The sequence below is a fragment of the Arachis hypogaea genome, chromosome 1 (assembly GCF_003086295.3).
Source record: "Arachis hypogaea cultivar Tifrunner chromosome 1, arahy.Tifrunner.gnm2.J5K5, whole genome shotgun sequence".
NCBI lineage: Eukaryota > Viridiplantae > Streptophyta > Magnoliopsida > Fabales > Fabaceae > Arachis > Arachis hypogaea.
In genome coordinates, this window is record NC_092036.1 from 62,343,739 (window position 1) to 62,355,028 (window position 11,290).

General features: G+C 38.6%; 1 non-coding gene across 1 annotated transcript; it reads right to left on the bottom strand.

The window, feature by feature from the left end:
* Positions 1-2,465: 2,465 nt before the first annotated feature.
* LOC112715338 (small nucleolar RNA R71) lies at positions 2,466-2,573 on the bottom strand. The gene has a single exon (XR_003159621.1). It is a non-coding gene; the product is annotated as a small nucleolar RNA R71 (small nucleolar RNA).
* Between the last annotated feature and the right edge of the window lie 8,717 nt (positions 2,574-11,290).

An 11,290-nucleotide genomic window follows, 5' to 3' on the forward strand; every position in this document is an offset into this window, starting at 1 on the left:
AACCGTAGATGACCTTTTTCACTAAGAGGACGGGAAGTAGCCATTGACAACAGTGACGCCCAACATACAGCTTGCTATGGAAAGCAGTATGAAGGATTGGATGAAGGCAGTTAGAAAGCAGAGATTCAGAAGGAACAACGCATCTCCGTACGCTTATCTGAAATTCCCACCAATGAATTACATAAGTATCTCTATCTTTACTTTATGTTTTATTTATATTTTAATTATCAAAACTCCATAACCCATTTGAATCCGCCTGACTGAGATTTACAAGGTGACCATAGCTTGCTTCAAGCCGACAATCTCCGTGGGATCGACCCTTACTCACGTAAGGTGTATTACTTGGACGACCCAGTGCACTTGCTGGTTAGTTGTGCGAAGTTTTAAAAAAGAGTGATATTACAATTGTGTGTACTAAGTTGTTGGCGCCATTGAGATCACAATTTCGTGCACCAAGTTTTTGGCACCGTTGCCGGGGATTGTTCGAGTTTGGACAACTGACGGTTCATCTTGTTGCTCAGATTAGGTAATTTTTATTTTATTTTCAAAAAAAAATTTTCCTCTTCTTTTTCATTTTTTCTAAAAAAATTATTTTCAAAAAATCCAAAAAAATAATAAAATCATAATATCAAAAATATTTTGTGCTTCTTGTTTGAGTCTACAGTCAATTTTTAAGTTTGGTGTCAATTGCATATTTTTTTTATTTTTCTAAAAAAAATTCAAAAAATTCATGCATGTGTTCTTCATGATCTTCAAGTTGTTCTTGGTAAGTCTTCTTGTTTGATCTTCGTATTTTCTTGTTTTGTGTCTTTTGTTGTTTTTCATATGCATTTTTGCATTCATAGTGTCTAAACATTAAAAATTTCTAAGTTTGGTGTTTTGCATGCTTTTCTCTCCTTAAAAATTTTTCAAAAATAAGTTCTTAATGTTCATCATGATCATCAAGGTGTTTTTGGTGTTCATCTTGACATTCATAGTGTTCTTGCATGCATCATTGGTTTTGATATAAAATTTTTATGTTTTGGGTCATATTTGTGTTTTTCTCTTTCCTCATTAAAAATTCAAAAATAAAAAATATCTTTCCTTTATTTTTCTCATAAATTTCGAAATTTTGGGTCGACTTAGTCAAAATTTTTTAAAATAAGTTATTTTTGTTAGTCAAGTCAAGATTTCATTTTTAAAAAAAATCTTATCTTTTCAAAACCTTTTCAAAAATCAAATCTTTTTCATTTTTTCTTTTATTTGTTCGAAATTTTTTTTATTGATTTTCAAAATCTTTTTCTTATCTTTATTTCAAATCTTCAAAAACTTTACTAACAATTAATGTGATTGATTCAAAAATTTCAAGTTTGTTACTTTCTTGTTAAGAAAGGTTCAATCTTTAAATTCTAGAATAATATCTTTTAGTTTCTTGTTAGCCAAGTAATCGATTTTAATTTTAAAAATCAAATCTTTTCCAAAATAAATTTCAATGATATCTTTTTCTAACCAAATCTTTTTCAAATCATATCTTTTTCAAACTTTAATTTCAAAATCTTTTCTAACTTCTTATCTTTTCAAAATTGATTTTCAAATCTTTTTCAACTAACTAATTGACTTTTTGTTTGTTTTAAAATTCTTATCTTTTTTAAAACCACCTAAACAATTTTCTCTCTCTAATTTTCGAAAACCACCTTCCTTTTTTTCAAAATTCTTTTTAATTAACTAATTGTTTTAAATTTTAATTTTATTCTATTTCTTCTCCTAATTTTTTAAACTAACATCATAAATAAAATAAAAATAAAAATATTTCTCCTCTCTCTTCTTTTAATATTCCAATTCTCTTCTCTCTCTGTGTTCGAATTTTTCTTCTTCTACTCACATAAAGGAATCTCTATACTGTGACATAGAGGATTCCTCTTCTTTTCTGTTCTCTTCTTTTTCATATGAGCAGGAGCAAGGACAAGGACATTTTTGTTGAAACAGATCCTGAACCTGAAAGGACTATGAAGAAGAAGCTAAGAGAAGCTAAAACACAACACTCTAAAGAGGACTTTACTGAAATTTTCAAAAAAGAAGTAGAGATGGCCGAACCCAATAACAATGGTGGAGGTGCAAGGAAGATGCTTGGTGACTTTATTGCACCAAATTCCAACTTCCATGGAAGAAGCATCTCAATCCCTGCCATTGGAGCAAACAATTTTGAGCTAAAGCCTCAATTAGTTTCTCTGATGCAACAAAATTGCAAGTTTCATGGACTTCCATCAGAAGATCCTTTTCAGTTCTTAAGTGAATTCTTGCAGATCTGTGATACTATTAAGACCAATGGGGTTGATCCCAAGGTCTACAGGCTTATGCTTTTCCCTTTTGCTGTAAGAGACAGAGCTAGAGTATGGTTGGACTCTCAACCTAAAGATAGCCTAAACTCTTGGGATAAGCTGGTCACGGCTTTCTTAGCCAAGTTCTTTCCTCCTCAAAAGCTGAGTAAGCTTAGAGTGGATGTTCAAACCTTCAAACAGAAAGAAGGTGAATCCCTCTATGAAGCTTGGGAGAGATACAAGCAACTGACCAAAAAGTGTCCTTCTGACATGCTTTTAGAATGGACCATCCTGGATATATTCTATGATGGTCTATCTGAATTGTCTAAGATGTCATTGGACCATTCTGCAGGTGGATCCATTCACCTAAAGAAAACGCCTGCAGAAGCTCAGGAACTTATTGACATGGTTTCAAATAACTAGTTCATGTACATTTCTAAAAGGAGTCCTGTAAGTAATGGGACGCCTCAGAGGAAGGGAGTTATTGAAATTGATGCTCTAAATGCTATATTGGCTCAGAACAAAATGTTGACTCAGCAAGTCAATATGATTTCTTAGAGTCTGAATGGATTGCAAAATGCATCCAACAGTACTAAAGAAGCATCTTCAGAAGAAGAAGCTTATGATCCTGAGAACCCTGCAATGGCAGAGGTGAATTACATGGGTGAAGCCTATGGAAACACCTATAATCCCTCATGGAGAAATCATCCAAATTTCTCATGGAAGGATCAACAAAAGCCTCAACAAGGCTTTAACAATACTAATGGTGGAAGAAACAGGTTTAGCAATAGCAAGCCTTTTCCATCATCCTCTTAGCAACAGACAGAGAATTCTGAGCAGAGCCCCTCTAGCTTAGCAAACATAGTCTCTGATCTATCTAAGGCTACTCTAAGTTTCATGAATGAAACAAGGTCCTCCATTAGAAATTTGGAGGCACAAATGGGCCAGTTGAGTAAAAAAGTCACTGAACTCCTCCTAGTACTCTCCCAAGCAATACAAAAAGGAATCCAAAAAGAGAGTGCAAGGCCATAACCTTACATGGTGTGGCCGAATGCACAGAGGAGGAGGAGGACATGAATCCCAGTGATGAAGACCTCATGGGATGTCCTCTGGACAAAAAGGAGTTCCCATTTGAGGAACCTAAGGAATCTGAGGCTCATCTAGAGACCATAGAGATTCCATTAAACCTACTTCTGCCATTCATGAGCTCTGATGAATATTCCTCCTCTGAAGAGGATGAAGATATTACGAAGAGCAAGTTGTCAAGTACCTTGGAGCAATCATGAAGCTGAATGCCATGTTATTTGGTAATGAGACTTGGGTGGATAAACCCCTTTTGCTCACCAATGAACTGAATGACTTGGTTAGGCAGACATTACCTCAAAAGAAACAGGATCCTGGTAAATTCCTAATTCCCTGTACCATAGGCACCGTGACCTTTGAGAAGGCTCTGGGTGACCTGGGGTCAGGCATAAACTTAATGCCACTCTCTGTAATGGAGAAACTGGGAATCTTTGAGGTACAGGCTACCACATTCTCATTAGAGATAGCAGATAAATCCATGAAAAAGGCTTATGGACAGGTAGAGGACGTGCTAGTAAAGGTCAAGGGCCTTTACATCCCTGCTGATTTTATAATCCTAGACACCGGGAAGGATGAGAATGAATCCATCATCCTTGGAAGACCCTTCCTAGCCACAGCAAAAGCTGTGATTGATGTGAACAGAGGAGAGTTGGTCCTTCAACTGAATAAGGACTACCTTGTGTTTAAAACTCAAGGATCTCCCTCTGTAACCATGGAGAGGAAGCAAGAAAAGCTTCTCTCAGTGCAGAGTCAACCAGATCCCCCACAGTCAAACTCTATGTTTGGTGTTAGGAGGCCACAACCAAACTCTAAGTTTGGTGTTGAACTCCCACATTCAAACTCTAAGTTTGGTGTTGGGAGGTCCCAACAATACTCTGAACATCTATGAGGCTCCATGAGAGCTCACTGTCAAGCTATTGACATTAAAGAAGCGCTTATTAGGAGGTAACCCAATTTTACTTATCTATGTATTTTCCTTTTTTTAGGTTGATGATCATGTGGAGTCACAAAAACAATTGCAAAAATTGAAGAAAAATAAAAAATAGCATTAAAAATAGCACACCTTAGAGGAGCAACTTACTGGCATTTAAACGCCAGTAAGGGTAGCAAAATGGGCTTTTAACGCCCAGTCTGGCACCATTCTGGGCGTTAAATGCCAGAAACAAGCACCAGACTGGCATTAAACCCCAGAAATAGGCTACAATCTGGCATTGAATGCCAGAAACAGGTTGCAGCCTGGCGTTTAACACCAGGAAAGGAATAAAAGCTGGCGTTTAACGCCAGAAACAAGCAGCAATCTGGCGTTAAACGCCAGGATTGCACAGCAAGGGCGTTTTGTACGCCTAATAGGAGCAGGGATGATACATTTTTGACCTCTCAGGATCTGTGGACCCCACAGGATCCCCACCTACCCACCTCTCTCTCTCTATCTCCTTTCATCTCCTCCATTTTCTTCTTCTTCCCCTTCTTTCTTTCTTCTTTTGCTTGAGAACGAGTAAACCTTTTAAGTTTGGTGTGATAAAAGCATTGCTTTTTGTTTTTCCATAACCATTTATGGCACCTAAGGCAGGATAAACCTCTAGAAAGAGGAAAGGGAAGGAAAAAGTTTCCACCTCCGAGTCAAGACCATTTCTATGAAGTTATGGCCAAGAAAAAGGTGATCCCTATGCAATTCAGTTGGAATTGTCATAGAGGAAGATATCTTCATTGAAGAGGACAAGCCCATCACTAAGAAAAGGATGGAGCAAACAAGAGAGCCCACTCATGGACCTCAACAAGAGCATGAGAAAGATCCTCATCAAGAAATCCCTGAGATGCCTTAAGGGATGTAATTTTCTCCACACAACTATTGGGAGCAACTCAACACCTCTTTGGAAGGCTTGAGTTACAACATGGACCAACTAAGGGTGGAGCACCAAGAGCACTCCATCATTCTCCATGAGATTAGAGAAGATCAAAGAGCTATGAGGGAGGAGCAACAAAGGCAAGGAAGAGACATAGAGTAGCTTAGGCGTTCTATTGGCTCTTCAAGAGGAAGACGTCACCCACACTAAGGTGGACTCATTCCTTAATCTCCTTGTCTATTTATTTTCTATTTTCGGTTTTTGAGCTTTATGTTTGTCTATGTTTGTGTCTTCATTACATGATCATTAGTGTCAAGTGTCCATGTCTTAAAGCTATGAATAATTCCATGAATCCTTCACCTCTCTTAAATAAAAAATTGTGCTTAATTACAAAAGAACAAGAAGTACTTGGATTTCAAATTTTATCTTGAAATTAGTTTAATTATTTTGATGTGGTGGCAATACTTTTTGTTTTCTGAATGAATGCTTGAATAGTGCATATTTTTTACCTTGTTGTTTATGAATGTTAAAATTGTTGGCTCTTGAAAGAATGATGAACAAAGAGAAATGTTATTGATAATTTGAAAAATCATGAAATCGATTCTTGAAGCAAGAAAAAGCAGTGAATAAGAAAGCTTGCGAAAAAAAAGAAAAAATTGGCGAAAAAAAAGAAAAAGAAAGAAAAAGAAAAAGCAAGCAGAAAAAGCCAATAGCCCTTTAATCCAAAAGGCAAGGATAAAGAGGATTCAAGGCTTTGAGCATTAATGGATAGGAGGGCCCAAGGAAATAAAATTCAGGCCTAAGCGGCTAAATCAAGCTGTCCCTAACCATGTGCTTGTGTCATGAAGGTCCAAATGAAAAGCTTGAGACTGAGTGGTTAAAGTCGTGATCCAAAGCAAAAAGAATGTGCTTAAGAACTCTGTACACCTCTAATTGGGGACTTTAGCAATGCTGAGTCACAATCTGAAAGGGTTCACCCAGTTATGTGTCTGTGGCATTTATGTCTCCGGTGGTAATACTGAAAAACAAAGTGCTTAGGGCCACGACCAAGACTCATAAAGTAGCTGTGTTCAAGAATCAACATACTGAATTAGGAGAATCAATAACACTATCTGAAATTCTAAGTTCATATAGATGCCAAATATTCTGAATTTCAAAGGATAAAGTGAGATGCCAAAACTATTCAGAAGCAAAAAGCTACTAGCACTGCTCATCTAATTGGGACTAAGTTTCATTGATATTGTGAGATTCATTGTATATTATCTTCTTTTTATCCTATTTTGTTTTCAGTTGCTTGGGGACAAGCAACAATTTAAGTTTGGTGTTGTGATGAGCGAATAATTTATACGCTTTTTGGCATTGTTTTTACATAGTTTTTAGTATGATTTAGTTAGTTTTTAGTATATTTTTATTAGTTTTTAAGCAAAATTCACATTTCTAGACTTTACTATTAGTTTGTGTGTTTTTCTATGAGTTCAGGTATTTTCTGGCTGAAATTGAGGGACCTGAGCAAAAATCTGATTCAGAGGCTGAAGAAGGACTGCTGATGCTGTTGGATTCTGACCTCCTTGCACTCGAAATAGAGTTTTTGAAGCTATAGAAGTCTAAATGGCTCGCTTTTAATTGCGTTGGAAAGTAGACATCTAGGGCTTTCCAGCAATATATACTAGTCTATACTTTGCTCGAGTTTATACGATGCAAACTGGAGTTTAACGCCAGATTTCTGCCCTATTCTGGCGTTTAACGCCAGAAAGAAGTTGCAAAGCAGAGTCAAATGCTAGAAACAAGTACAAACTGGCGTTCAACTCCAAGGAAGACCTCTACACATGAAAGCTTCAATGCTCAGTCCAAGCACACACCATGTGGGCCCGGAAGTGGATTTCTGCGTCATTTACTCATTTCTGCACCCCTAGTAACTAGTCTAGTATAAATAGGACTTTTTACTATTGTATTTTCAGCTTGGTATCTATCTTTGATCAGTTTATACGATCTTAGACATTGGGGGCTGGCCTCACGGCCATGCCTGGACCTTCATCACTTATGTATTTTCAACGATAGAGTTTCTACACACCATAGATTAAGGGTGTGGAGCTCTGCTGTTCCTTGAATATTAATGCAATTACTACTATTTTCTATTCAATTCATGCTTATTTTTATTCTAAGATATTCATTCACACTTCAATCTGATAAATGTGATGATCCGTGACACTCATCACCATTCTCACTTATGAACACGTGCCTGACAAACACTTCAGTTCTACCTACGAAAGCTAGAGTGTGTATCTCTTGGATTCCTGGTCCACGATGCATGGTTGCCTCTCCTGACAACAGAGCCTTCCATTCCGTGAGATCAGAGTCTTCGTGGTATAAGCTAGAATCCATTGGCAGCATTCTTGAGATCTGAAAAATCTAAACCTTGTCTGTGGTATTCTGAGTAGGATCTGGGATGGAATGATTGTGACAAGCTTCAAACTCGTGATTGTAGGGCGTGGTGACAGACGCAAAAGGATAGTAAATACTATTCCTACACGATCGAGAACCAATAGCTGATTAGCCATGCGGGAAACCGTAGAGGACTTTTTTCATTGAGAGGACGGGAAGTAGCCATTGACAACGGTGATGCCCAACATACAGCTTGCTATGGAAAGGAGTATGAAGGATTGGATGAAGACAGTAGGAAAACAGAGATTCAGAAGGAACAACGCATCGCCGTATGCTTATCTGAAATTCCCACCAATAAATTACATAAGTATCTCTATCTTTACTTTATGTTTTATTTATATTTTAATTATCAAAACTCTATAACCCCTTTGAATCCGCCTGACTGAGATTTACAAGGTGACCATAGCTTGCTTCAAGCTGACAATCTCCATGGGATCGACCCTTACTCACGTAAGGTTTATTACTTGGACGACCCAGTGCACTTGCTGGTTAGTTGTGCGAAGTTGTGAAAAAGAGTGATATTACAATTGTGCGTACCAAGTTGTTGGCACCATTGAGATCACAATTTTGTGCACCAGAGAGGTTCGACACAAAACTCGGGAGTCAAGTGCCCGAGCAGGTGCCCTCTCCAAGCTAGCTAGCACCAAGCCAAGGGTCAACAATAGAAGCCTCATCCAAGAATCTTTCCACGCACTATTAATATTAAAGGGAGATGACAACTCGGACATAATAGCCATATCCAATCAAAATTTAGGATGGATGACCCTCATAGTCAACTATCTTAAATTTTATGTCCTCCCTAAAAATGAAAAGGAGGCTCGAAGACTCATAAGGAAAGCACAAAATTACACAATAGTCCATAATATTCTATACAAAAGAGGGATATCAACACATCTCTTAAAATGCATCCCGTTGACTAGTAAAAAGGAGCTCCTAGAGGAAGCACACAATGGCAAATGCGGGAATCATCTTGGAGCCTGGTCACAAGCTAAGAAGGTGATATGGATTGGCTTCTTTTGTCCACCTCGGGAGCGATGATTTGGATCTGGGCTTTTAGGTTTGCAAACATTTCATCCATTCCCTCAGCCACAGACTCCTCAAGTGTTGCGTAGTTATCCTGGGCCTTATCCAACTTCTCTTCAAGGTCAAGACTCTCCCTGAAAACATGGGTATTGATGCATGAGCATTTTAAGTACTTTTATTGGGTATTTCTAGATGAAATTTATGGCTTTTTGCTTGTTTATCATGTGCTTTTATATGATATTTTATTAGTACTTTCAGTCCTTTGATTTCTTGTTAAATATAGGAAAAGTACAGCAAAAGAGAAGAAAAGCACAAGCAAAAGAAAGCAACCAAAAAAGCATCTGACAGGAGGTAGAGAGCTAGCATTTTACACGCCAGATAGGGCATGGCATGCCAAGCCAAAGCTCCAGGAAGGAGAAGGTGGTTGCATACATGGCGTTTCACACACCATTTGCTTGGCATTTCAAACGCTCAATGAATGCACTCCGAGGATGCACATCTTTGGCATTTGACACGCCAAGAAACCAACATTTCAAACGCCCAATGAAGAACCCAACGTGCAAAACACCAAGACAATGCTTTGCACGCTCGGCCAACTTTCTAGAAGATCAGAACTAAGGCAACTTGAGCAAGAAATGGATGTGCAACACGCCAAGGAAGTGGCGTGTCACGAAAATGCAACACAAATGGGATTTGCATGCATGGCGTTTCACACACCACGGAGAGTGGGCGTGTAGAATGAAAATGTCTTCGAGATGATATTCATGCGTATGCATCACCCATGCGTACACACAACACCTGAAAATTTGGGATTCATGCGTACGCATGGTGCATGCGTATGCACAAAAGCTTAAAAATTGAAGATTCATGCATACTCACAAGTGGATATTTTTGCATTGTCATGCGTACGCATGCCCTATGCGTATGCATGACCCCTATGAATAGTTGTCATTTCACACGCCAAAGAATATGGGCGTGCAACAATTAAACACCTTCGATGCTTATCTTTTGACACATTACAAGGGCGTTTTGGATGCCACACATTGGCATGTAACACGCCAATATCGCACCTCTTAGGACATGATTTGCTTGTGGCATTTCACAAGTTAAGATACAATGTTACACACTGGGACAACTTTTCAGAAGATCACTCTAAGCACCATTTGGGCATGCCACATGCCGCAACAAGGGCATGTCACATGCCAAGAAGAGGGAGTTCCAGAGAAATCCAGGGTGTGGCGTTTCACACACCACCTAGAGGGTGTTCTAAACAGCAATTATGGCACCTCTCAGGGAAGAAAGCAAGTGGCATTTTGCACGCCATGGAGTGGCATTTTACACCCCCCTGGTCCAGCTGGTGCACGAAATTGTGATCATCAACAATGGCTCCAATGACTTGGTAGCTCTCACACGTGAATTATACTTAGTCACAACTCCGCACAACTAACCAGCAAGTGCACTGGGTCGTCCAAGTAATACCTTACGTGAGTAAGGGTCGATCCCACGGAGATTGGTGGTATGAAGCAAGATATGGTCATCTTGTAAATCCCAGTCAGGTGGATTTAACTAATTTAAGAGATTATTGGTTTAAATAAAAATAATAAAATAAATAGAAAATAAAGATAGAGTTACTCATGTAATTCAATGGTGGGAAATTTAGACAAGTGTATGTAGATGCTTGTCCTTATTGAATCTATGCTTTCCTACTGCTTTTATCCAATCCTTCTTACTCCTTTCCATGGCAAGCTGTATGTAGGGCATCACCGTTGTCAATGGCTACATCCCATCCTCTCAGTGAAAATGGTCCAATGCTCTGTTACAGCACGGCTAATCATCTGTCGGTTCTCAATCAGGTTGGAATAGAATCCCGTGATTCTTTTGCATCTGTCACTAACGCCCAGCCTTCAGGAGTTTGAAGCTCGTCACAGTCATTCAATCCCGGAATCCTACTCGAAATACCACAGACAAGGTTAGACTTTCCAGATTCCTATGAATGCCACCATCAATTTTAGCTTATATCACAAAGATTCTGATTAAGGAATCCAAGAGATATGCACCCGATCTAAGGTAGAACGGAAGTAGTTGTCAGTCACGCGCGTTCATAGCTGAGAATGATGATGAGTGTCATGGATCATCACATTCATCAAGTTGAAGTGCAACGAATATCTTAGAACAGGAATAAATCGAATTGGATAGAAAACAGTAGTAATTGCATTAAAACTTGAGGTACAGCAGAGCTCCACACCTTAATCTATGGTGTGTAGAAACTCCACCGTTGAAAATACATAAGTGAAAGGTCCAGGCATGGCCGAATGGCCAGCCCCTAGATCTAAGAACTAAATGTCCAAAGATTGAATAATACAATCAAAGATATCTAATAAACTAGTAAAAAGTTCTATTTATACTAAACTAGCTACTAGGGTTTACAGAGGTAAGTAATTGATGCATAAATTCACTTCTGGGGCCCACTTGGTGTGTGCTTGGGCTGAGCTTGATCTATCCACGACCTGAGGCTTCTCTTGGAGTTGAACGCCAAGTTGTAACGTGTTTTGGGCGCTCAACTCTGGTTCGTGACGTGTTTCTGGCGTTTGACTCCAGAAT